The sequence below is a fragment of the Callorhinus ursinus genome, unplaced genomic scaffold (assembly GCF_003265705.2).
Source record: "Callorhinus ursinus isolate GAN/ISIS: 27379988/994484 unplaced genomic scaffold, GSC_fseal_2.0 scaffold10, whole genome shotgun sequence".
NCBI classification, from domain to species: Eukaryota; Metazoa; Chordata; class Mammalia; order Carnivora; family Otariidae; genus Callorhinus; species Callorhinus ursinus.
The window spans coordinates 29,739,153-29,752,246 of NW_027397072.1; the positions used below are offsets into that span (position 1 = coordinate 29,739,153).

At 34.7% G+C, this 13,094-nt stretch overlaps 2 long non-coding RNA genes across 3 annotated transcripts in view; one reads left to right on the forward strand and one right to left on the reverse strand.

The window, feature by feature from the left end:
* LOC141373495 (uncharacterized) overlaps positions 1–13,094 on the forward strand; it is a 110,119-nt gene that overhangs the window by 72,992 nt on the left and 24,033 nt on the right. The window lies entirely within an intron of this gene.
* LOC141373494 (uncharacterized) overlaps positions 5,899–13,094 on the reverse strand; it is a 37,976-nt gene continuing 30,780 nt past the window's right edge. For both annotated transcript variants that reach the window (XR_012379555.1, XR_012379554.1), the window contains one exon: positions 5,899–6,029. This is a non-coding gene — a long non-coding RNA (uncharacterized lncRNA). The remainder of the gene's footprint in view (positions 6,030–13,094) is intronic.

A 13,094-nucleotide genomic window follows, 5' to 3' on the forward strand; every position in this document is an offset into this window, starting at 1 on the left:
CTCCCTCTGTTCAGCTACCTCCTCTAGTATGCTACCCCACAAATTTCAAATATTTAAGGCAGCATGGAATTTTACTCTGCTTCCTCTGCTTCCTCAACCCAGAAATTCAGCCCACTTTTCTGCTTGGGGTCCATCTTCCTGCTCTACAATAGCCAAGTGCCATAGATGGAAATCCAGGGAAATCTTGGTCAGTCACTGGCCTCACATTGTGTGTTTGCCTTTTCTAAGGGATCATAGTCCTATGTTGTCTTTTGTTCAGTGTTTGAAAATAGTTACATTATATATTTTGTTCAATTCTGAATTTTTTTTAATTGAGAAGGTAAATTACCTTGTTGTGGCCAAAAGCTGAAGTCATCTGGATCTATTTTTTTCCTCATAATAGCTATCAGCCCTTAATATATATATTAGTTTATTTTCGTATTATAAGTCTTCCCCCATTGCATCTTGATGAAAAGATCCAAGAGAGCCAATATTTTGTCTACTGTTTAATGCTCTAATCACCTCATCTAGAATAGTAACTAACACATGTGAGGTTTTTTTAAAGTCACACTCGGATGGGATAAGTGGGTGATGGACATTAGGGAGGGTGTGTGTTGTAATGAGCACTGGATATTATATCAGACTGTTGAATCACAGTCCTGTACCCTTGAAACAAATAATACATTATATGTTAATTAATTGAATTTAAATTAAAAAGACAAAAAAGATAAAAATAAATAAAAATTAAAAAATCACTCATTGTTCAAGAATGGGTGAACAAATTCTGTAATCTCATTCCATAATCTCATGTCCATAATCTCACAGATTCTCAGTAAATTGGCATTTTAAAGCAATATTACAAATTTTCAGTTTGTTTCTATAATTGTGAAACAAAGATCTTTAAACTGGTATATCTCACCGGACAACTGTCACCAATATTTAATTCTCACAGTAGTGGCGGTGTCCTTGTAGGGTTTGCTTATATCCACCATTGTTTGCCACATTCCAAGTTCACCATTTTATTATAAAATGTATCATACCTACAAATATGGATGTGTGTATACTAGTGTACATAGTGTTTTGTATAGTTTCAGAAATAATAGTAAAACCTATGAACCAACCACCCTAATCATGAAACTATCCATTACCATTAACTTTGAGGATCCTTGTGTGCCCTTCTTGATTTCATTACCTTCCCTCTACCCTAAGTGGATTCAACATAATTCTAATTTTTATGTTAATTATTTATGTTAATTTTATGTTAATTATTCTTTTGCTTTTATTTTTAGTTTTGTGTGTTATATATGAACACATATTTGTATTGTTTGCTTTTTTATAATTTTGAACTGACATTTATTGTAGGTAGTCTGTGATTTTCTCTTTCTACTAAGTACTATTTTTGAGATTCTTACATGCTAATGCATTTAGCTATGATTTCATTTTCGGTAATTCACCAACACATGAGTATACTGTAATGTAATTACCCATCCTACTATTGATGAGCATTTGGACTGCTTCTAGTTTTTTGCCATTACAACAGTTCTTCTCAGGATGATCTTATACATGTCTTCAGATATAACATGCAAGAGTTTCTAAAAGGTATGTTTACACCTAGTAGTGAAATTTTTTAGGTCTTTGGTATGGAAATGTTAAATTTAAAAGATGATTTTAAATAGTTTTCCAAAGAGTCTGTTCCAGTATACACTCCAAGATGCAGCTCATAAGGGTTCCCATTGCTCATTATACTTACCAATATTTAGCACTATCAGATTTATAAATTATGGCCACTCTGGTGGGTGAAATATTATTTTATGATGCTTAATTTGCCTTTCCTGATTACAAATAAGATCGAATATATTTTCCTTTTTACCAGCCATGCATATTTCCCCACTGCAAAATGTCTATACATATCTATTGCCCATTTTTTTTCTATTATGTTGCTTCCTCTTGTTGATTTATAGATATCTTTATATAGTATGGATACTAATAATCTCTTTATTATAATGTTTATCAAATAGCTTCTCCAAGTCTGTGGCTTCTTTTTCCCCTTACTTTTGAAGGACAGAAGTTGTTAATTTGAATGTAATCAAATTTCTCAGTCTGTACTCAGCTCTTTTGTGAAAAGAATCATTTGTGTCTTGTTTAAAAGTCCTTCTATACCCCAAATATAAGTTCCTCCTCTCAAGTTCTTTTCCAAAATGTTTACAATTTCATCTTCTCATGGATGTCCTTGTCCCAACTGTATTTGGCTTTTGTATATATGAGGAGGGGATCCATTTTCATTTTTCCATATGGATAAGTAGTTTTCCCAAATGTCATTTATTGGATAGCTCTTTTCTTTGCTCTCTGTCCTGCAACACCAACTTGTTTAATTATCAAATTTCCATATATCAGCATAAGTCAATTTTTAAGCCCAGTATTCTATTCTATTGTCCTATTTCAGCTAACAGATCTCCTTTTTAAGGTGCCGCTATGAGCATAGTCCCACTCCCTAGATTTTTTTAGTCTCTTTGCCTTTTTAGATTTTCTGGCTTTAACTGTCTGTTTTATATTCACAAGAAAGAGAGCCTGCCTAATGGGCCCTAGTCAATCAAGTATCTACTCCAAGTTCCCTAATGCATGGTAGGGATCAGGATCTTCCCCAAGCACAGAGAGGGCTCTGCTTCCAGAGAGTGTGAAACTATTGTGGGAAAAGGAGCCAACCCAGGGCTTTCTGTTAAGAGGATGTCAAAGCATGATACTATAGCCATATGCAGTTACAAAATAGCACGACTAAATTCTTTTCAGAAACTGCTCACCAAAGAGCCCAAAAATAATTATGACAATGAAATATTCTTTGCTTACCAACAAGACAAAGATTTATTCAAATTATAATTGATAATATTCGAAAGGACACAATGGAAGAAGCACGCATGCATTGATGGTAAGAAGTGAATTCTTTTTTTAAAAATTTTTTATTGTTATGTTAATCACCATACATTACATCATTAGTTTTTGATGTAGTGTTCCATGATTCATTGTTTGTGCATAACACCCAGTGCTCCACGCAGAATGTGCCCTCTTTAATACCCATCACCAGGCCAACCTATCCCCCCACCCCCCCTCCCCTCTAGAACCCTCAGTTTGTTTTTCAGAGTCCATCGTTAAGAAGTGAATTCTATACAACTTTTCTACAAAGCAAATTAACAGTATTTGTCAAACACTTTAGAAAGTATGTACCCCATAAAAGAGTAATTCTAAGACATTATCTTATGAGAATAATCATATATTTATGAAAAGATGTCCTAGGTCAAGTTCTTCATAAGCAGAGTGTAAGACAAAGATTTATTCCAAGTGATTTATTAAAGAAGTGCTCCCAGGGGAAAGCAGTAAGCAAGCGGAAGAAGCAGGAGCAGGAAGAGAGGAAGCAAAGCAAGGGTGTAGTTGTAGGTGAAGCTTCAGGCAGGCTTCAGCTAATCCTTCAGGGAAACTTTGAAGTTGAAGTCATGCCTCAGAGTTGTCCCACCAGAGGCAAAGTTCCTGTGCAGTCATATCCGGACACCTGCCCGTCATTGTTTCAACATTGAATTTCCCAGACACTTAATGATGTTGTTACAACAGTTGTATATTCCAGTTAATTAAAATTGCAAAACAAAACAAAACAAAATTAAACTGAATTATTTAATAGTTAAAAGTGGTAAAGATAATAACATATGATCATTAAATATCTAGTTCTTTAAGAAAATGGCAAAATGCTCATAATATATTTTTAAAAATCAGAATATAAAACTATGTGTATATATATTATGAGGCAAATTATATTATAAATAGATGATAGAGAAATAGGAACACATATGCAGGAATAGTTATATTTTCTACCCTATACTCCTTACTTTCACAATTATTTACTATTATAAGTACACACTACGTTTTTGGAAAAAGAGTGAAAGCAAATGAGAAAGCAAGAGAAAAAGAGATCTGTCATTAACATGTATAAATGTAAATATGCAAATTGCATCAAGCTGAATGCCATTCCCTCCTGGGCTGCTTTTAATTGGAAACTATTTGGGAAGTGCTTCTCTCACCTCAACTCCACTTCATCCATTCATTCAGCATCTGGCTACCTGTTCCCTGTGTCTTGGGGCAATGCTTATACCACAGCCTGTGATGTAGACACCCTGATGATTCTAAATGCTGTGGCCATGAGTGTGTGTGTTGTGTGTGGGTGCGTGTGTCTACATGCCTTAATTTCCACAGCATAAACCAACAGAACTGTCCTGTGCCATACATTGGAAATTGTGACTGAGAACCATTGTCATAGGTGATGCTGGAGAATATTGGACAACCTTAGAAAGCCCTGAGTGAGCTACAGGGGGAAGAACTGAGCCGCTTCAGGTAACTGCTAGCCACAGGAAGGGCATCTGAGCTGCCATCTCTCTGTGGACCATCTCACAGTTGCTGGTGCACAACTCCACAGGAGAAACACTGGGGAGTCCCCTAGGGCAGCTCCATGCATGAGCCAGTACCATCCCTGCACTCAAGGCATCGCTTTCAAAAGGCTATATATTTGCTCTTTCTAATCTAAGTTATTTTAAGTCAAGTAAAAGTATTACTTAAACTAAAGGCCAAATCATTTTATCTTAAAATTAGTTTCAAAAACTTCCTCTACCTGAAATATGTCCTTCACATTTGGATGTCTCAGAATTGGCCAAATGAATTTTTGTGTAACCTCACAATATGTGGCTGAAATTGAGATGAAGCATGAGAAATTTCAGCAAATGGGACTTTATATACACACATATATATATACATGAGAGAGGAAATAGGAGTTTTAAATGAAAAGGACTTTTCCATCCATAAACAAAGGGTTAGCACTTTCATATTACTGTACAATCCATTTAACATCCTTGGGTAACATAAAAAAAACTTTATCATCCATGGCTTATATCTATTTCAAACAAAATTTTTCTGATTTCTTATTTTAAAACAAATTCTAGATTGTACCAGAATATGCAATAACATATACATACACATAAGACCATCCACATTCCTTACATTGGGTTATATTTTCCTGTATTTATAGTCCTTACAGTAGAGCAACATCTGAAAAGTCATGTGAAACTATAAATTAACGTTAAAAATCACATTTTTGTTTTATTCCTCTCAACTAAAATCAATATTCTTCATTTTAAAGTTATTTAAAGATTATTAGTCTAAATATATGTAGCAAGAGCATTATCCTAACTATCAGAGATTTGCTTTGAAAGATAAACTTCTACCCTTCATCACTGTATCAGTTTTCTGGGGCTGCCATAACAAATTACCACAAACCGTGTGGTATAAACAACAGAAATGAAGTTTCTTAAAATCTTCAAGGCTGGAAGTCTGAGCTCAATGTATTGGAAGTGTTGGTTTCTTTTGAAACCTCTCCCCTTGCCTTATAGACGGCCATCTTCTCTTTTTGTCTTCAAATGGTGTTCCTGTCTGTGTTCAAATTTCCTCTTCTTATAAGGACACCTGTCACACTGGATTAGGGCCCACCCTAATGGCCTCATTTTACCTTAATTACCTCTTTATAGACCCTGTCTCCAAATAGAGTCAATATTCTGAAGTATTGTGGTTTAGGACTTCTATACGCATTGGAGGTAGGGGAAGACATAATTCAGTCCAATCACAGACACTTGGGCTCTCTCCATAGCTTGGCTATTGTTGATAATGCTGTTATAAACAGCAGAGTGCATGTACCCCTTGAGTCTGTATTTTTGTATCCTTTGGGTAAATACCTAGTAGTGCAATTGCTGGGTCATAGCGTAGTTCTATTTTTAACTTTTTGAGGAAGAGGGACCTTTTGGATGTAGATAAAGATTTGAAAATCACCTGCATACAGATATTAACTGTAATTGAAATTATGGAACTAAATAGACATGCCCCAGCCGAGTGGGCATGGTAAAAAGAGAAAGGACCTACCACCCCAAAAAGACCAAAACTAAATGGATGAATAGAGTAGGAGCTCTCAAGGTAGCCTGAAGTTAGAGGCTAGAGAAACAAGGAAAACCACGGAAGTGGGGCATCTGGGAAGACACAAGAAGAAAGAGTTTAAAGGAGCGGTTAGTGGTGTATAATGTTAAATGCTCCGAAATGGCCAAATAAGAACAAGGCTGAATTTTATAATTTCATAATTTATAAATTTAAATTGTACTAAAAAATATATAATATAAAATTTAACTATATAATAGGGAATTTAATTATAATTTATACTTAAAAATTATAACTTATAAAGGTCATTGGTGACTCTCTTAATCAGTTTGAACTACTAGAATAATTTACCATAGACCAAGTAGCTTAAAACAACAAATACTTGTATCTCACAGTTCTGGAGGCTGGAAGGGCCAAGATCAGGGTTCCAGCATGGTTGGGTTCTAATGTGTCCATCTTTTGACTTCTTCACATGGTAGAAAGCAGAGAGCAGAAGCAAACTTTTTGGTGTCTCTCCTTATAAGGGCACTAATTCCATTCATGAGCACTTCACCCTCATGACCTAATGACTTCCCAAAAGCCCACCTCCTAATACCATCACATTGGGGGTTAGGATTTCGGTAGATGAATTTGGAAGGACACACATATTCAATCGATAACAGTGACCTAAGTCACTGTGATGATATAGTGGAAGCAGAACCAAATTGCTGTTGGAAGAGTGAATGAAAAGTAGGAAAGTAGACACTCAAGTAGAGATAATCTTTCAATTGACATTTCTATACTTTTTCTTCTTATCTGCACTGTACTCTCTATTACAGAGTTTGTTGTTTAAGACAGTGTACATCCCAATCAAGATTAAATTTTATGCAAATTTACTATTATTTTTATTTACTAAAAATATGGTTAGAAAAAAATACTCCAGAAAATCTTTAGAATGGGTTACAAAGACCTCTTTGATTTGTCCCTTATATAGCTGAATCCCTTTATCTTCAGTTATTCTTCCCAGCATCTCATCATATTTCCATTCATTTGCCCCAAATGCCAGAGCATCTCATGCTTCCGTGTTTTCACATACAGTGCCTTCTTCTGTATGCACTGCTGTCTCCTTCACATCTTCTATACCTGGCAAACCCCTCCACATGCTTTTAGGATCCATTCATGTCACCTTCTCTGCAAAGCCTCCCCTGACATCCTTCTTCTCCAGTGTGACACAGATGACTTAATACTCACCATGCCTTATATCTGTCTCTTTTATGGCAACTATATAATCTGAATCCAAACACCCTAAGATTTCCTTAAATGACCTCACTACATTTTTTTAGAGAGAGAAAGTGGGGGAGGGACAGAGGTTGAAGAGAGAGAATTCTAAGCCGTTTCCATGCCTGGCATGGAGTCCAACATAGGGCTCAATCTCACAACCCTGAGACTATGACCTGAGCCAAAATCAAGAGTTGAACATTTAACCAACTAAGCCACCCAGGCTCCCTGACATTTTCTTTCAATAGAGACAAATTTATCAGATAATCATAGCTAGCAAAGCCTTCTTTCTTCATTATTCTCATACTATCTCTGCAAGATAAAAACCACTGGGTCCTATATTTTCTTTAGCAAAGAAAAATCTTATAAAGGCATTTTATGTACAACATCTAAGAACAATTTTTAGGTTATTCCTCATATTAAGCAGGGAAGACTTATGATACCATCAATATCTGAAATGAACTGTGGAACTCACTTCCTTAATAGAAATAGTTTTCTTCATCAATTTAATCAACTATGTAGTTTTTCCCATGCCTCACAAATGTGATCAGCTTTCAGGAAATGGTGAGTATGTTACCCCCACATCAAATTTAGAAGCATTATGAGCTAGCATGTTGGAAATATGGAGTTGAGAAACAAGAAGCCCTATAGGAAAGAAGGGTTTGGAACATAATAATGATTTATCTGTGATTCAAGGAATGAAACAGCTCTAATGGCGATGCTGTAACATTGCAAGAGATTAAAAATAAAAATGATAATTTCCCAAACCATCAGCTTTTATTGAATGGGAAATAAAAGTAAAAATAGATAATACAAATTATATAATCTCCAAATTCAGCTAAATAAAGTATTGACAAACTAAAATGAGAGGATAAAAGCTAAAAATATATTATTAATAAAAATCTATGAAAAGGAAATTATCCTGAATAAATTACAGACACGAGTCAGATAACAAAATTACAAAGAGAATTATGTAAAATATAATAGCCCTGGGAGAGAGCAATATGATCAACTTTGTTAAAACCTATTCAAACCTATTTTGCAGCTCATTATAGAGTAGAAAAGATGATTAAATATGGACATCATCTCAAAATCCGGTGTTTAAAGCATTAAGCCTAGAAACATTTATATTTCTTTTTTTAAATAAATTGAACACAAAACTAGATTTAAAGAATAAGCAGAACAAAATAAATAATGCATCATATTTAGTTAATAATTTTGCTATTTTATCTCTGAACTGAAATCCTGCTCAGGCGTGAAAGCAAATTTCTTCAGAGACTCTGAGAAAGGAAATCAAGTTAGTAACATGGAGTTGGACCAAACATAGACTATGATGTCAAAAGCATTTTTTTTCAGAATCAATAGGTGATGAAAGACATAAAAATCATACAGAGATTTATTTGATCAAAACCATATGCTTCCCAGCCAATACAGCTTTGTAGTAAAACTAGTTAAATTTTGTATGGTCAGTGCTCAGAGCATGCCTTTTTCACCACAGAAGTAATTGTTTTTCAGTTTCCAAAATATGGCATGTTAATATTATTTTTTAAATATTTGAATTGGTAATACAGTCACATTATTCAGTATAAAAGCAGTATAGCAGAAAGTCTTCCTTCACTGTCCCTCACCCAGGTATAACCTTTGTGAGTATCTGGTATATCCTTTCAAAGTTTCTTTATAGAGGTAAAAGTGAATATGAATATACGATCTTGTTTTCTACCTCTTTAGACACACAAAATTATATTTTTTTCCAATTCCTAGCCTTGTTTCCATCAGTAAACACATACCTTGGTAAGCATAATATATCAGTAACATTTTCAGATATATTTGGAATAGATTTGAAGGAAAAAAGTAGTCTCGTGAATTTCTAATTTCTAAGAATATTTTTATTTATTTCCTGTGTTTTATATTTCTACTTTCCCCTTTTATTCTTGGCAAAGTTAGATTGTTGTTTATCTGTTTATGATTTGTTGAAATAAGACTAATAACACATACTATACATTATATAATACATACATATATATGTATATGTATGTATGTATGTGTGTATATACATGTGTGTGTGACTTTGATAGGTTTACGCTATAAATTAATTTGCGGAGGGCGCCTGGGTGGCTCAGTCCGTTAAGCGACTGCCTTCAGCTCAGGTCATGATCCTGGAGTCCCTGGATCGAGTCCCGCATCCGGCTCCCCGCTCGGCGGGGAGGCTGCTTCTCCCTCTGACCCTCCCCCCTCTCATATGCTCTCTCTCTCTCTCTCTTTCTCTCTCTCCCAAATAAATAAATAAAATCTTAAAAAAATTGTTTTAAATTAATTTGGGGAAAATGACTATAATTTCAGTCTTCCCACCCAAGAATAAAGACTCTATCTTAAATTTGCCAAATCTTCTTTTGTCACTTAATAACGTTTTTTTCCATGAATTTTCTCATTAAATTTTTTTAAAATTCTGAACTTTTAAATAGAAGTGTAAGAGTTGAATGAGTATTCTCTTTTTATATTCAGAATGATTCAGACCACCATTGTTTTCCTTTCTTCATTTTTGCAAAACTAAGTTGTTTAGTGAAAGTGTTTTGGGAGTCAGCCAGGTTGCCTTTAGAGCCATATTTTGCCATTTTCTAGCTGTGTAACTTGGGGCAAGCTATTTAATCTCCATGGGCTTCCTTTTCCTCTTTTATAAAATGAGAATGATTGTAATAGTATCTACATCATAGTGTTGTTGTGATAGTTAACTGAGTAATAGATCTAACAGGCTAATAATGTTGCGTGGTGTAATAAACACACAAAAGTGGTGATGATGATGATGATGATGATGATGATACGGTAGAGCAGTAATTTGAATTGATAACCCTGGCAAGGAATGTGCAAGGTGTGTGTGTGTGTGTATGTGTGTGTGTGTTTGTGTGTGTGTGTGTGTGTTTATGTCTGTTTCGATAAACAACTGCTTACTCAAATTTAATTTGCTTCCCTTTAGTTGTCATGAAACTTGCTTTGGATCAGTTATCCTGTTGCTCAGGCCAAAGATGAAGAAAGCAACCCTGATTCCTCTTTTTCACATACCCTATAATTCACCAGCAAGTCCTGCAGTTCTTTCTTTAAAATAGAACCCAATTCAGACCTCTGCACACCATCCCCACTGCTAACACTGTGTTCCAAACCAACATCTCTGGCATGGTCTGTTTCACCTGCTTCCCCACAAGCCTTCCCACTGCTGAAGTGATTTCTTTAAACTTAAATTAGATCACATTGTTCCACACCCAAAACTTTCTAATGACTTTCCATCGAGTGAAACACAAATTATTTGCAATGGTTTAATGAGCCTCTATGATATGATTTCTGCCTTTATCTTCAATACAGATAGCCATTCCTCCTCTCTCAATCCAGCCCAGCCACACTGGCTCTCCTGCTGTTTCTTGAATAGTCATATTAATCCCTACCACAAGATTTTATATTTGCTATTTTTTTAAATCTTGAAATCACTCTCTCTAGATCCAGTATGTACACAGTTTTCTGACTATTCAGATCTCAGCTCAAATATAAGGTTGCCAGATTAGGAAATAAAAACGTAAGATACCTAGTTAAATTTGAATTTCAGATAAATAATAAATTTTATATTCTCATTATGTCTAAAATATTGCATGGGACACATTTATACTAAAAAGTTATTTGTCATTTATCTACAATTTAAATTTTTTTGGTCATCACATATTTTATTTGGCATTCTTGCAATTAGCTCCTCAAAGAGGTCTGGTACCCTGTATCAAATAGGCCCCTCTCTTCCTCTGTCACTCTCTAATCTCCTACCCTGCATTATCTGTCTTTATAGCACTTACCACTACCTGAAGTGTTATTTACTTGTTTATGATTATGGAAAAATCTTCCTGTCTAAAAATGTATATTTCATGAGGACAGAAGATTTGTCTTTTATTATACCTTCTTGCTGATGCCCAGCACGTAATAAATGCTAAAGTATATGTATTGAATTGTTAAATGAAGAGCACATGGTTATGTCAAAAATGAACATAAATGTTTCTTTCTTACATTTTCTAAACACAGAATATTTCTAGAGAAATACAAAGCTGTTTCCATCACACAGTCTCTGACAATTTAAAAATCAGTGTGAGACTCTTCTAGAGATACGTTCTCAAAGCACAAAAAGAGGTTATCTTTTCCACTTTTATGTTACCCTTATGCAACATCCAGACTCACTTCAGAATCAGTTAAGACTCTTTGCTAGATAAATAAAAACAAATTAAAATGTAAAACAGAACATTAACTTATAGATATGGGAATTATTAGAGGTCAACATTTTAATTTTACAAATAGAGAGACTGAGTCTCAGAAATAAAAACTAATTTTCCCAAAGCCATGAAGTTGACATATTTGTTTGTACAGTTTACTACCAATTTTCTCCCCACTATGTTATAAGCTCCCTGAAAACAGAAACTTGACCTATTTGTTTGATTGATTGCTTACCGCACCTTGAAGAGTGCTTAACACATAATAGGTGCTCATATTATAATATGAGCTCAACACATAATATTTGTAGTTGAATGATGAATCAATGAACTGAAATACGACTCCTGTGACTTTTAGCCAAGTGGTCTTCCTATAAGATATGGCATATTGTTTTATTTAACAATGATGGGCATTTACTGAATTACACCAATTCTTTTATTTAAAAAAAAACTAAAGAAAAATTTATTTACCATATTATAAATAAACACCAAGTTTTCAACATTTAATTAAGTCACAATATCCACATATAAAAAGAGGACCCTATCTTTGGAAAGTGTTATTTGACTCAAACCTCACAAAATGATATATGAGAAATTTAAAGCTTTAAATTTTCTTTAATTTGTACAAGAGTAGATTTATGAAATAGAACACTCTAAATTATCCCTGCAAATGAGTGTCTTTGGAGCATATCAAATAATAGTCTGTCTATGTTGGATTTCAGTGGTCATAAAACTTGTTCTCTCTGTCTTGTTAAAAGAACAACTACATTACAGAAGGATTTGGTGATAAGAAAGGATTTTATGAAAGAAAAACAGAGCAAATATTATATCTTCAAATATAAGCCATGTGTCCAGAAGTATAAGCCAGGGGATTTCTGAGTGGACTGGAGACATGTAAGTGACAGAAAAGCATGGACAAAATGATTTACCTAAATGCCTATAGGGCTGACAGATAAATGAATAAAACAGGAAACCAGTAGAATGTATGTTCTATTTAAAATGGATAGCCTCTTTTCACCAGGAAAATTTTGTTTTAGTGTTGTTTTTTTTTTTTTTTTTTTTTTTTTTTAGGGAGCCAAAATCACTGATTTTTTTTTTATTATGTTGTGTTAATCACCATGCATTACATCATTAGTTTCTGATGTAGTATTCTATGATTCATTGTTTGTGTATAACACCCAGTACTTCATTCAGTACGTGCCCTCTTTAAATACCCATCACGAGGCTAACCCATCCCCCCACCCCCCTCCCCTCTAGAACCCTCGGTTTGTTTCTCAGAGTCCATAGTCTCTCATGGTTCGTCTCCCCCTCCGATTCCCCCCGTTCATTTTTCCCTTCCTACTATATTCTTCTTTTTTTTTTTTAACATATAATGTATTATTTGTTTCAGAGGTACAGGTCTGTGATTCAACACTCTTACACAATCACAGCACTCACCATAGCACATACCCTCCCCAATGTCTATCACCCAGCCACCCCATCCCTCCCACCCCCCACCACTCCAGCAACCTTGAGTTTGTTTCCTGAGATTAAGAATTCCTCATATCAATGAGATCATATGATACATCTCTTTCTCTGATTGACCTATTTCGCTCAGCATATACCCTCCAATTCCATCCACGTCGTTGCAAATGGCAAGATTTCATTCCTTTTGATGGTTGCATAATA